This window comes from Diabrotica undecimpunctata, chromosome 10 (genome assembly GCF_040954645.1).
Source record: "Diabrotica undecimpunctata isolate CICGRU chromosome 10, icDiaUnde3, whole genome shotgun sequence".
Lineage (NCBI taxonomy): Eukaryota > Metazoa > Arthropoda > Insecta > Coleoptera > Chrysomelidae > Diabrotica > Diabrotica undecimpunctata.
Window position 1 is genome coordinate 3563465 of NC_092812.1, and position 14252 is coordinate 3577716.

Here is a 14252-nt window from a genome sequence, read left to right on the forward strand (position 1 = left end):
TTGGATGTGAAAATTGAAAGTAAATATATTATGTTAGATAAAAGAAAAACTCAGCCATCGAGTAAAGATATGACTACCACAATACACTACGGTAACTCTAAGACAGAAATGATGTACATGAAATGATAGAAAAACATGTATAAAATATCTGATATAAAACCATGTAAGACAGAAAGCATGGACAATAATGATGGAAAATGTATAAAATATCCGACATAGAAACACATAAAAAATAAACGCTGTACATAAAATGATAGAAAATGTGTGAAATATCTGAAATACAAACACGTAAGGCAGAAAGCATGGACAATAATGATAGAAAATGTATAAAATATCTGACATGGAAACACGTAAGAAAGAAATGCTGTACATAAAATGATGGAAAATGTATAAAATATCCGACGTAGAAACACGTAAGAAAGAAATGCTGTAGATAAAAATGTATGAAATACCTGACATAGAAACACAGAAGGCAGAAAGCATGGACAATAATGAATGAAAATGTATAAAATATATGACATAGAAACACGTAAGGCAGAAAGCATGGAAAATAATGATAGAAAATGTATAAAATTGCATGTTTTAAATAATACATAAATTAATAAACAATATGAAAAAACCTGGAAAAAAAAATAATGGATAACAGATGTGGTATAAAACCAAAATTTTAAAATATTTTTTGTATGTCTCTATTTTTTTTAATCAACAATTACTTTATTATTTGTCAAATGCACTGTTCCATTTTAAAAACGAGAAAATTAAACAACATATATTTACAAATAATATTGCATGTTTTAAATAATGCAGAAATAAATTACATACATAATGACAAACTTAGAATGATGGTGTATAAAATCAAATACAAGCCCTCTAAAATATAAAATAGTACTTACTTTGTTTAAATTGTTTTACTTGTAGCACAAATTTTTTTTGTAACACAAAACGAACTCGTTATTACAAAGGTGAACTGCAGACTGAGTATAACAGAATGGATTCGTTCATTAAATAGGCAGGCTGGTATGACGTAACTCGACTGAAAATTATCGAGAATTGCTAGCTGAAGCTTGTTTACACGTGCACCAGATATTCTCGACTGTGAAAACGCTGAATCGTGAGAGAATGTTAAAAAGGAATGTAATAATATCCGCTAAAGTTCTCGTTAGCAGTATTTCGCATTATATTACGTCCAGCCGTATATGTATACCTATAAGACTAACAAGCTGATTGTTTGCGCCGCAAACAATTATCTTAGACTTTTTGTACAACCGGCAACAGTGTGCGTGTCTTCAACCAGGAGTGCGCGCACCGAGCAGACGACAGAGAGAGATCGAGACTAGACATCAACCAGCGAAGCCGTTGGCAGTTTCGGTAAAAGACAATAAATTCGTGCAAGAAACAGTTTTCATTTCACAAAAGACGATCATGTTTTTGTTTAAACAGCATTAAAGCCAGTGTTTTACAGTCCACCGTAGTTTTAATTTTGCCTAGTTACAATACAATAAACACTGATTCTTGAAAAAATTGTTGCACGTGTTTCCGACGACCGTGTGAGAAATGTTAAAAGGAAATGCACATCCGCTGGTTGGAATATTTATAAAGATTTATAAGTTTAATTATGTAATATACGAAGTTACTCGCAAATTACTAGTAATATATAAATTGAAAAATCAATGAATTTTTGGTATTAGACTATTCGTTGTGGATAAAATATATACGAGGTTGATTAAAAGTTACTCGTAAAATATAAATTGAGAAAATTTAAAAAAGTTCTTAGAATCACGTAAAAAAGAAATGTTGTACATAAAATGATAGAAAATGTATAAAATATCTAACATAGAAACACGTAAGAAAGAAATGCTGTACATAAAAATGTATGAAATATCTGACATAGAAACACGTAAGAGAGAAAGCATGGACAATAATGATGGAAAATGTATAAAATATCGAATAAATATTGAGAAGTACTGGAAAGGATAATAGAAAATGTATAAAATATCTGACATAGGAACACGTAAGAAAGAAATGCTGTACATAAAATGACAGAAAATGTGTAAAATATCTGACGTACAATCACGTAGGGCAGAATGCATGGACAGTAATGATAGAAAATGTATAATATATAACTGCTGTACATAAAATGATAGAAAAAATCTGACATAGAAACACGTAAGGCAGAAATCATCGGCAATAATGATAAAAAAAAATATATATATATATATAAAATATCTGACATAAAAACATGTAAGGCAGAAAGCATGGACAATATTGATGGAAAATGTACAAAATATCTGACGTAGAAACATGTAAGACAGAAAAGCTGTACATAAAATGATAGAAAAATGTATAAAATATCTGACATAGAAACACGTAAGAATGAAAGCATGGACAATAATGATGTAAAATGTATAAAATATCTGACATAGGAACACGTAAGAAAGAAAATGTCTAAAATATATGGCATAGAAACACTTAAGGCAGAAAGCATGGGTAATAATGAACGATTTAAATGTAAAATTTGCTGAATAGAGAATAATTATATACCGAAACCAGCATAGTCTAACATATTATTCAATTGCCAACAATGAGCATAGATGTAAACAACAACAAAATCATTATTATCCCCATCACAAACACCGCTAACACTGAATATTACCAACAGGCAAAGGTCTACTCGGATGGTGTTATGATGAAAAATGGAGTGTGTAAAAGTAAATCGACGTCGGAATATTGTAAGGTTACTCTAGTGTTCAAATACGACAAAAAAAAATGGTTATTGCTGTAATACAGATGCTAGGATATAAATAAAAGTAATGTTTAAAGTATTTGTTTTTTGTTGTTTATAACTCAGTTGTTGAAATGACCTATTGTAAATACGAAGAAAATGTTCTAATAGAATACCAGCGGGAACACTTTACAACAATATTTTTAACAAAATATGGTGTGTGCAAAAATATTATTCAGCAAAAGAGTGAGAATTTTAAACGTAATACGAGAAAATTAAACATATTGACAAATAATATTGCATTATTTAAATAATGCTGAAATAAATTAACAATATGACAAACTTAGAATGATGGTGTAAAAAATCAAATTCGAGCCCTCTAAAATATATAAAATAGTACTCACTGTTTAATTTTTATTTGTAGCACAAACACCAAACGAACACGCTATCACAAAGGTTAACTGCACACTGCGAGTATAAAAATGTATTCGTTCATTAAATAGGCAGGCTGGCATGACGTAACTCGACTGGAAATTACCGAGAATTGCAAACCGAAGCTTGTTACACGTGCACCGGATATTATATTGCGAACTTCTCGATGTGGGAACGAAAATGGCGATTGGAATTCAATTACATCCGGTGACGTCAGATAGCAAACTACACAATTTCTTTATAATATAATATTTCAATGAATTATTATGATGTATGAAAACTTTTATTAGTAATTATACCGGGGGTAATTAAAAATTATGAAGTAAAACTAATTTTAGCGTTATTAATGAATATATAGTAACATACGAGATATATGACACTACTAATATTATTATATATGCTGTAATATACATGTTAATTTATTGATATGAAGAAGGCCTCTGACTAAGCATTAAACAAACAAACCGCCGAATCCATACATACGACACATCCAAGGAAAGTAGGATGATATTATGAACATGTTGAGATATAAAAATAGATATGGAGACTGCTAAAAGAGCGCTACATACTATATTGATTATTCATGAAAGTATAGCGACATATATGACATCATATAATACAATGGACGGCAATAGACACACTATAAGGTAAATTTGTATTTATTGACCTAAAGAAGGCGTCTGACGCAGTAAAAAACAAAGAATCAGTCGAATCCTAACATGTGACACATCAAATGAAAAAGGAATATTTAACGAATATGCTTATATAGAAAAACAAAACATAATGAATACTAAAAAAAGGCACTATACACTATCTTTGATATTAATGACAGTATAATGACATATGTGACATCATATGATACTATGTACGATAATAGAAACACTATAAAGTAAATTTGCATTTATTGACTTAAGGAAGGCGTCTGACGCAGTAAAAAAGAAACAGCCAGTCGAATCCTAACATGTGACATATCAAATGAAAGGGAAGATTTAACGAATATACTAAGATAGAAAAACAAAACATATTGAATACTAAAAAGGCACTATACACTATCTTTGCTATTAATGAACTTATAGCGACTTACGTCATACAATATGATGCTATGGACGATAATAGACACACTATACTATCAATTTACATTTATTGACCTAAAGAAGGTGTCTGACAACACTAAAACCAACATCTAGTCGAAACCTAACATGTGACACATCAAGTGAAAGGGGAAGAGCTAACACATATATTATGATAGAAAAACAAAACATGACCACTAATAAAAGGGGAAGATACACCATTTTTAATAATAATAAAATTATAGTGAAATATGTTATATATTAGGGTACCACTGATGGTAATAGATTTATCCTATAAGACAAATTTTAATTTATTGACTCGAAGAAGACCTCTGACTGAGTATAAAATAATGCGATAATTAAGCGTTGAAAAAGCGATGAAAAGCGATCACTTTTCATCGTTTTATATCGCTTTTTTAACATTTTTAAAAAATTTCTATTTATCAATGATTTTACATGTCTCTATATGGGATCAACAAGTGCGTAAAACGATGAAAAGTGACAGTTTTTTCATCGCTTTTACCACGTCACGCCCCCGTCAAATGTCAACGTAATTAAGTTTAGACAGAGTTTCGATAGGTAATTTATTAGGTTAACTCGTGTCACGCGTCACGTCAAAACGTCACTTTTGTGTCCAAACGTCACGTTTTAACATCAAAATGTCACCCGCCACATATGTATAAACGGCACATTTTTACGTGAAGACATCACGCGTCACGTCAAAACGTCACGAATCACGTCAAAAACGTCACGTTTTAAAGTCAACACGTCTCACCTTACATATGGATAACATGGGAGTAAAGCGTCTTTTCGTCTCTTGAGTAAAGTTAGCGATGGTTGAGCGATGGTTAATTTATTAGGTTAGGTCGGGTCGCTTCGCGGCACCACCTAACCTAATTAATTAACCATCGCTCAACCATCGCTAACTTTACTCAAGAGACGAAAAGACGCTTTACTCCCATGTTATCCACGTTTTTGACGTAATTCGTGACGTTTTGACGTGCCGCGTGATGTCTTCACGTAAAAATGTGCCGTTTATACATATGTGGCGGGTGACATTTTGATGTTAAAACGTGACGTTTGGACGCAAAAGTGACGTTTTGACGTGACGCGTGACACGAGTTAACCTAATAAATTACCTATCGAAACTCTGTCTAAACTTAATTACGTTGACATTTGACGGGGGCGTGACGTGGTAAAAGCGATGAAAAAACTGTCGCTTTTCATCGTTTTACGCACTTGTTGATCCCATATAGAGACATGTAAAATCATTGATAAATAGAAATTTTTTAAAAATGTTAAAAAAGCGATATAAAACGATGAAAAGTGATCGCTTTTCATCGCTTTTTCAACGCTTAATTATCGCATTATTTTATACTCAGTCAGAGGTCTTCTTCGAGTCAATAAATTAAAATTTGTCTTATAGGATAAATCTATTACCATCAGTGGTACCCTAATATATAACATATTTCACTATAATTTTATTATTATTAAAAATGGTGTATCGTGCCCTTTTATTAGTGGTCATGTTTTGTTTTTCTATCATAATATATGTGTTAGCTCTTCCCCTTTCACTTGATGTGTCACATGTTAGGATTCGACTGGCTGTTTCTTTTTTACTGCGTCAGACGCCTTCCTTAAGTCAATAAATGCAAATTTACTTTATAGTGTTTCTATTATCATACATAGTATCATATGATGTCACATATGTCATTATACTGTCATTAATATCAAAGATAGTGTATAGTGCCTTTTTTTAGTATTCATTATGTTTTGTTTTTCTATATAAGCATATTCGTTAAATATTCCTTTTTCATTTGATGTGTCACATGTTAGGATTCAACTGATTCTTTGTTTTTTACTGCGTCAGGCGCCTTCTTTAGGTCAATAAATACAAATTTACCTTATAGTGTGTCTATTGCCGTCCATTGTATTATATGATGTCATATATGTCGCTATACTTTCATGAATAATCAATATAGTATGTAGCGCTCTTTTAGCAGTCTCCATATCTATTTTTATATCTCAACATGTTCATAATATCATCCTACTTTCCTTGGATGTGTCGTATGTATGGATTCGGCGGTTTGTTTGTTTAATGCTTAGTCAGAGGCCTTCTTCATATCAATAAATTAACATGTATATTACAGCATATATAATAATATTAGTAGTGTCATATATCTCGTATGTTACTATATATTCATTAATAACGCTAAAATTAGTTTTACTTCATAATTTTTAATTACCCCCGGTATAATTACTAATAAAAGTTTTCATACATCATAATAATTCATTGAAATATTATATTATAAAGAAATTGTGTAGTTTGCTATCTGACGTCACCGGATGTAATTGAATTCCAATCGCCATTTTCGTTCCCACATCGAGAAGTTCGCAATATAATATCCGGTGCACGTGTAACAAGCTTCGGCTTGCAATTCTCGGTAATTTCCAGTCGAGTTACGTCATGCCAGCCTGCCTATTTAATGAACGAATACATTTTTATACTCGCAGTGTGCAGTTAACCTTTGTGATAGCGTGTTCGTTTAATGTTTGTGCTACAAATAAAAATTAAACAGTGAGTACTATTTTATATATTTTTGAGGGCTCGAATTTGATTTTTTACACCATCATTCTAAGTTTGTCATATTGTTAATTTATTTCAGCATTATTTAAATAATGCAATATTATTTGTCAATATGTTTAATTTTCTCGTATTACGTTTAAAATTCTCACTCTTTTGCTGAATAATATTTTTGCACACACCATATTTTGTTAAAAATATTGTTGTAAAGTGTTCCCGCTGGTATTCTATTAGAACATTTTCTTCGTATTTACAATAGGTCATTTCAACAACTGAGTTATAAACAACAAAAAACAAATACTTTAAACATTACTTTTATTTATATCCTAGCATCTGTATTACAGCAATAACCATTTTTTTTGTCGTATTTGAACACTAGAGTAACCTTACAATATTCCGACGTCGATTTACTTTTACACACTCCATTTTTCATCATAACACCATCCGAGTAGACCTTTGCCTGTTGGTAATATTCAGTGTTAGCGGTGTTTGTGATGGGGATAATAATGATTTTGTTGTTGTTTACATCTATGCTCATTGTTGGCAATTGAATAATATGTTAGACTATGCTGGTTTCGACATATAATTATTCTCTATTCAGCAAATTTTACATTTAAATCGTTCATTATTACCCATGCTTTCTGCCTTAAGTGTTTCTATTCCATATATTTTAGACATTTTCTTTCTTACGTGTTCCTATGTCAGATATTTTATATATTTTACATCATTATTGTCCATGCTTTCATTCTTACGTGTTTCTATGTCAGATATTTTATACATTTTTCTATCATTTTATGTACAGCTTTTCTGTCTTACATGTTTCTACGTCAGATATTTTGTACATTTTCCATCAATATTGTCCATGCTTTCTGCCTTACATTTTTTTATGTCAGATATTTTATATATATATATATATTTTTTTTATCATTATTGCCGATGATTTCTGCCTTACGTGTTTCTATGTCAGATTTTTTCTATCATTTTATGTACAGCAGTTATATATTATACATTTTCTATCATTACTGTCCATGCATTCTGCCCTACGTGATTGTACGTCAGATATTTTACACATTTTCTGTCATTTTATGTACAGCATTTCTTTCTTACGTGTTCCTATGTCAGATATTTTATACATTTTCTATCATCCTTTCCAGTACTTCTCAATATTTATTCGATATTTTATACATTTTCCATCATTATTGTCCATGCTTTCTCTCTTACGTGTTTCTATGTCAGATATTTCATACATTTTTATGTACAGCATTTCTTTCTTACGTGTTTCTATGTTAGATATTTTATACATTTTCTATCATTTTATGTACAACATTTCTTTTTTACGTGATTCTAAGAACTTTTTTAAATTTTCTCAATTTATATTTTACGAGTAACTTTTAATCAACCTCGTATATATTTTATCCACAACGAATAGTCTAATACCAAAAATTCATTGATTTTTCAATTTATATATTACTAGTAATTTGCGAGTAACTTCGTATATTACATAATTAAACTTATAAATCTTTATAAATATTCCAACCAGCGGATGTGCATTTCCTTTTAACATTTCTCACACGGTCGTCGGAAACACGTGCAACAATTTTTTCAAGAATCAGCTTGTTAGTCATATAGGTATACATATACGGCTGGACGTAATATGATGCAAAATACTGCTAACGAGAACTTTAGCGGATATTATTACATTCCTTTTTAACATTCTCTCACGATTCAGCGTTTTCACAGTCGAGAATATCTGGTGCACGTGTAAACAAGCTTCAGCTTGCAATTCTCGATAATTTTCAGTCGAGTTACGTCATACCAGCCTGCCTATTTAATGAACGAATCCATTCTGTTATACTCAGTCTGCAGTTCACCTTTGTAATAACGTGTTCGTTTTGTGTTACAAAAAAAATTTGTGCTACAAGTAAAACAATTTAAACAAAGTAAGTACTATTTTATATTTTAGAGGGCTTGTATTTGATTTTATACACCATTATTCTAAGTTTGTCATTATGTATGTAATTTATTTCTGCATTATTTAAAACATGCAATATTATTTGTAAATATGTTGTTTAATTTTTTCGTTTTTAAAATGGAACAGTGCATTTGACAAATAATAAAGTAATTGTTGATTAGAAAAAATAGAGACATACAAAAAACATTTTAAAATTTTGGTTTTATACCACATCTGTTATGCATTATTTTTTTTTCCAGGTTTTTTCATATTGTTTATTAATTTATGTATTATTTAAAACATGCAATTTTATACATTTTCGATCATTATTTTCCATGCTTTCTGCCTTACGTGTTTCTATGTCATATATTTTATACATTTTCATTTATTATTGTCCATGCTTTCTGCCTTATGTGTTTCTATGTCAGGTATTTCATACATTTTTATCTACAGCATTTCTTTCTTACGTGTTTCTACGTCGGATATTTTATACATTTTCCATCATTTTATGTACAGCATTTCTTTCTTACGTGTTTCCATGTCAGATATTTTATACATTTTCTATCATTATTGTCCATGCTTTCTGCCTTACGTGTTTGTATTTCAGATATTTCACACATTTTCTATCATTTTATGTACAGCGTTTATTTTTTATGTGTTTCTATGTCGGATATTTTATACATTTTCCATCATTATTGTCCATGCTTTCTGTCTTACATGGTTTTATATCAGATATTTTATACATGTTTTTCTATCATTTCATGTACATCATTTCTGTCTTAGAGTTACCGTAGTGTATTGTGGTAGTCATATCTTTACTCGATGGCTAAGTTTTTCTTTTATCTAACATAATATATTTACTTTCAATTTTCACATCCAAAGTATATACTCTAAAACTATATATACTCTATAATTATATATACTCTAAAAATGTATTTAATTTAATTTTTCTTTGTTAATATACCCGAAATATTTTAACGTTGAATATTTGATGGTCCTTTACGGAGTATAAAAAGGATGGTCGACATTTTCTTGCACGGATTCACGCCTGTGTACCTTCACGAAGGGAGTTGTACTTAAACCTATTAGTTGATCGTGAGACGGGACCTGCAAAGTGCGCTGTCAACTAGGGTTAGGTATATACAGTGCATTCCGTATGTTTTATAAACATGATCAGGGGAAATTGTTGCCTGATGGCTATCGAAGAACCGTCTATGACCAACATATATTCTTACAGAGACCAATGTTCATTATCCACTTTAAAACAATAAATTACTTGCTCGTCGTAGATAAACTATAGTATGCACATATTTACGCTTTCCTTTCACCTTTCATTTAACGCCTTGTACGTCAAAATCGGATAAATAACAACGAAGATATATTGTAATGGTCTTTCGGCACGTTAGTTTGTTTGAACATAATTTATGGATGGTAATCATTCGTTGGTTAGTCTTCGTCATAATTGGATTATATCTGAATATCATTGTAAAATGATAATTGTTGTAGATAAAATATAATATGCAACAAATCGTAAAATAGTCATCTTGAAGATTTATGTATAGTAGTGGATATGTAGATAAGACTCTTGAGTAATTATACGTTCAGATGAGATCTGTGTGTATTAGTGAGTGTTCAGCGGAGACTCTTGTCGAATTGTACGTTCAGTGGAGATTTGTGTATAGTAGTGGTCGTTCAGATGTGGCTTGTAGAGAACGTTTAGGTCCTTGTCGGTTTGTGATCATCCAACTCATATCTATGTCGAGTAATATACGTTAGTTGTTTGAACATACTGGAAGAATGGTAAAGTCGTTTTTAGTCCTCGTTATAATTGGATTATAATATTATATATTATGCAATATAATAATTAATTGGATTATATATTATGCAATAAAACGTTGTCGCATACCAATAATCGTATTTGTGAGTTGTGTATAGTAGTTACTGTTCGGAGGATACTTGTAATGACTGCTCAGATTAGATTTATATATTTATGTAGTAGTTGATGACCTACATTTCCGTCTTTCCTGTTGTGTCCAATATAATACTTTTTTGTTATTTTTTTGTCGCCCATTCTGTGGACGTGTCCATACCAGTGTAGTTGCGATGTCCTTCGTTATTCTGTGATTAACGCACATAATTTCTTACGATTCTTTCATTTCTTAATCTGACAAATTTCGTTTTTTTTTCCGACAGATTTTCTTTAGCGATTGTTCTGTCTTATCTTGAGTCTAGTATACAACTGTTATACGTCTAATATGAGTTAGAATGCGTCTGCTATACATCGCATATGCGTAGATAGTGTCAGGTATACGTCTGTTATATGTTCGATCGCGTTAGATATCTGTTACAGTTCGTTTACAGTTAGGATACGTTAGATGTTGTTGTCCGAAGTTTAAAATTGCTAAACATCGATAGGTTACCTGTGAATTATTTTCTAGTCATTCTGATGCGATATACCCATTGTATGTCCTTTGAGAATATCACGTTTTTCTATATTCTATTACCTATTCCGTTATTACAGAGTACAGTGTGGTAGACTGAAATAAATGTGGAAGAAATAAAGCACAATATGTTGTTTATATGTTTATTTCGATTTTATTATGGATATCTAAACATTACAGTATAATTCGTTATTCCATGATTAACACATTTAGATTTACCAAACAACCGTTCCGATTCTTTGTTGGAGCAAAATGCGGTGAATTGGTTATTTTTCTTTACATGTTCTATAAGTTTGCATGCGTATCCTCTTTTTCGATGATGAGGTAATGTATATACGTAATCTAATACTCTTAGTACATCACGCTGTCTGAGTGGATCAAAGGCGCATTTTGATAATAGAACAAACGGTACTGGTTCTTCGCTGATATAAAAGATATAGCAGGTAAGTTCTGTGTTTTTCATCCATTGATCAATAAATACATCATTGATCAATAAGTGTCATCTAAATTTAAGCGTTTTATTTTTCTGACTGCGTTCGGACCTCTGAACAACTTGATTTATCCATCTTACTTCTTAGAAGGCTTGATACATACTGAATTTTATTCAATCATGTGACCTCTATCAGGTCGACTTTTATCCCACATGACTGCACGCCTCGGGGTGGAATCTCTTTGGTCATGACTTCATTCTCATTGTGTTCAGGGGCGTTTACATGTTACCATTCAATCGTTTACTTACCGTTCCTATGTCATTAGTGGTCGATACATGTTGTGGTGGGTGCATGAGGGTACGTATTGGTTAGGGCCTGGTGATACGAGAATACGTAACACCACGGTTTGGGGCGTTTACATGTCATCATTGGACGTTGACATGTCACCATTCGGGCGTTTACTTGTGGATGTTCCTATACCACCATTGGTCGATTGTTTCGATGAACTGTAATGTACGTGGAATCCCCTTCTAAATAGGTCCAATAGCAACAAAGATATGATTTAGCGTCGTTTTCACAATGTTGTCATGTTTGTTTCTCTGTTAGCCTCAGTGACTACTCTCCATTCCTTCAACGTCTATTATGCTAAAATTCGATCAATAGCAACAAAGATCCTATATAGTGCCATTTTGACAATGTCTTTGTCTTTGTTTTTATAATAACATATTTTGATATCTTCTCCTCTTTCCAACGAGCCCTCATTCGCGAAGATCGGACTAATAGAAACGAAGATATGGTGTAGTGCCTTTTTGGCAATGTCTTGTCTCTGTTTTTGTGTTAACGTATTCGATATCCCCTCCTCTTTCATTTAACGTTTTACGCGTAGTGATCTGACAGATACCGATGGAGATATGATATAGTGCCGTTTTGGCATTGTCTTTGCGTTTGCTTTTTTTTGTCTTAACATATTCGTTACCACCTCCCAATTCCATCGATACCTTGCACGTTGTTGTACGTTGAGCTGTTTAGGCTTTACAAGCTTAGTGTCCTTTTGGCAATGACGTCATCTTTATTTTTATGTCATCGTATTCGTTTGCCCCTCCCCTTTCCATCGATACCTTACACATTGTTATACGTTGAGCCGTTTAGACGCTACAAGCTTAGTGTCCTTTTGGCAATGCCACCATCTTTGTTTTTTTTTGCTTTAAAGTATTCGTTACCTCCTCCCCTTTCTAACGATACCTCACACGTCACGATGTTGTACATTTCTATTCTTTTCATTTCCGGCGATAGCCGCTGCTGTACGTTATATTCATTTGATACCTCATACGTGGTAATCGGGTTAATAGACCCTGAGATACGTTATAGTGCCGTTTTGGCATTGATTTTGTTGCTTGTTTTTCATCTCCATGTATTCATTACCCCCTCCTTTTTCATTTGACGCCTCATACGTTGGAATCGGATCAATAGACTTGGAGATACGTTATAGTAGCGTTTTGACATTGATTTTGTTTCTTGTTTTCATCTTGACGTGTCGTTTTGTCTATGCCGCCATCTTTGTTTTTTCTCTCTACGTGTTCCCCGTCCCCTTCCCGTTCGTTTGACACCTCATACGTCGCGATCTGCCGAGCCAACGCCCCCTTTTTCCAACAACTCCTGTTACACTTTAAAAGAATTGACGCTATTTTCAAGTTTGAACGATACGAAAAGAAGAAGAATTTACGCTATCTTCCCGTTTGGACGATTTTTCACAAAAGAAGAAGAATTAACGCTTTTTCATGTATCGACGACACCTCGAGTACCCCCGCACCCCTCGCCCCCCTACCCTTCGCCCTCCGCCACCACCACGTAGCCAAAACAGTGTTACCCATAGCTGCGCAAAACCCGTTGCTCGTACGGTTCCAACAATACCTCACACGTCACGATCTGATGAGCCGTTTTACCCCCACCACAAAAAGATCAAAAAACGAGTAGAATGGACCTTAGCGATTTCTTATGGGATTTAACATGGGAAAATACGCCGAATCGGTGCTGCCTAATTACTGGATACTGGATTGGTAATGGCTGGCTGTTTACATTTTGCATTTGTTGGCTAACTATGTAGTTGTCGAATCCTGGTCCATTCCTCGTTGGAAACATTATAAATAAATTACTGAATTATTTTTAAATTTAATTTGATGCATTTATTGTTTTTAAGTCTATTACTAATTGATTGCTTTTTAATCACTTAACATTTATCTGTTCAATTCGAGGAAACCGGTCGCATGTTGATAATGGAGAACCATTTAACGTCCGCTCGGTTTGGAGTACCGATGTGAACTGTTTCATTTAATTTAGAGCATAACTTTTCATGCTCAACTAATTAATTTTGCTGATGAAAATAATTACTATATCAATCGCAAAAAAAATTGTGATTGTTTTTATTTACCTGAGTACAAAACAGACGCGAAAAATTTTTAATCCGACACTAATGGTACTTAATTTCTTCATTAAAATCTTCATCAGCTAGTGGTGCATCATAATCATTTAAGTGCGAATAATATTTATTTTGAACACCGGGGTGTAAGGACAATATACACCTGGGAATGCACACCTTAACATACGCACACATAGTAGTAGTT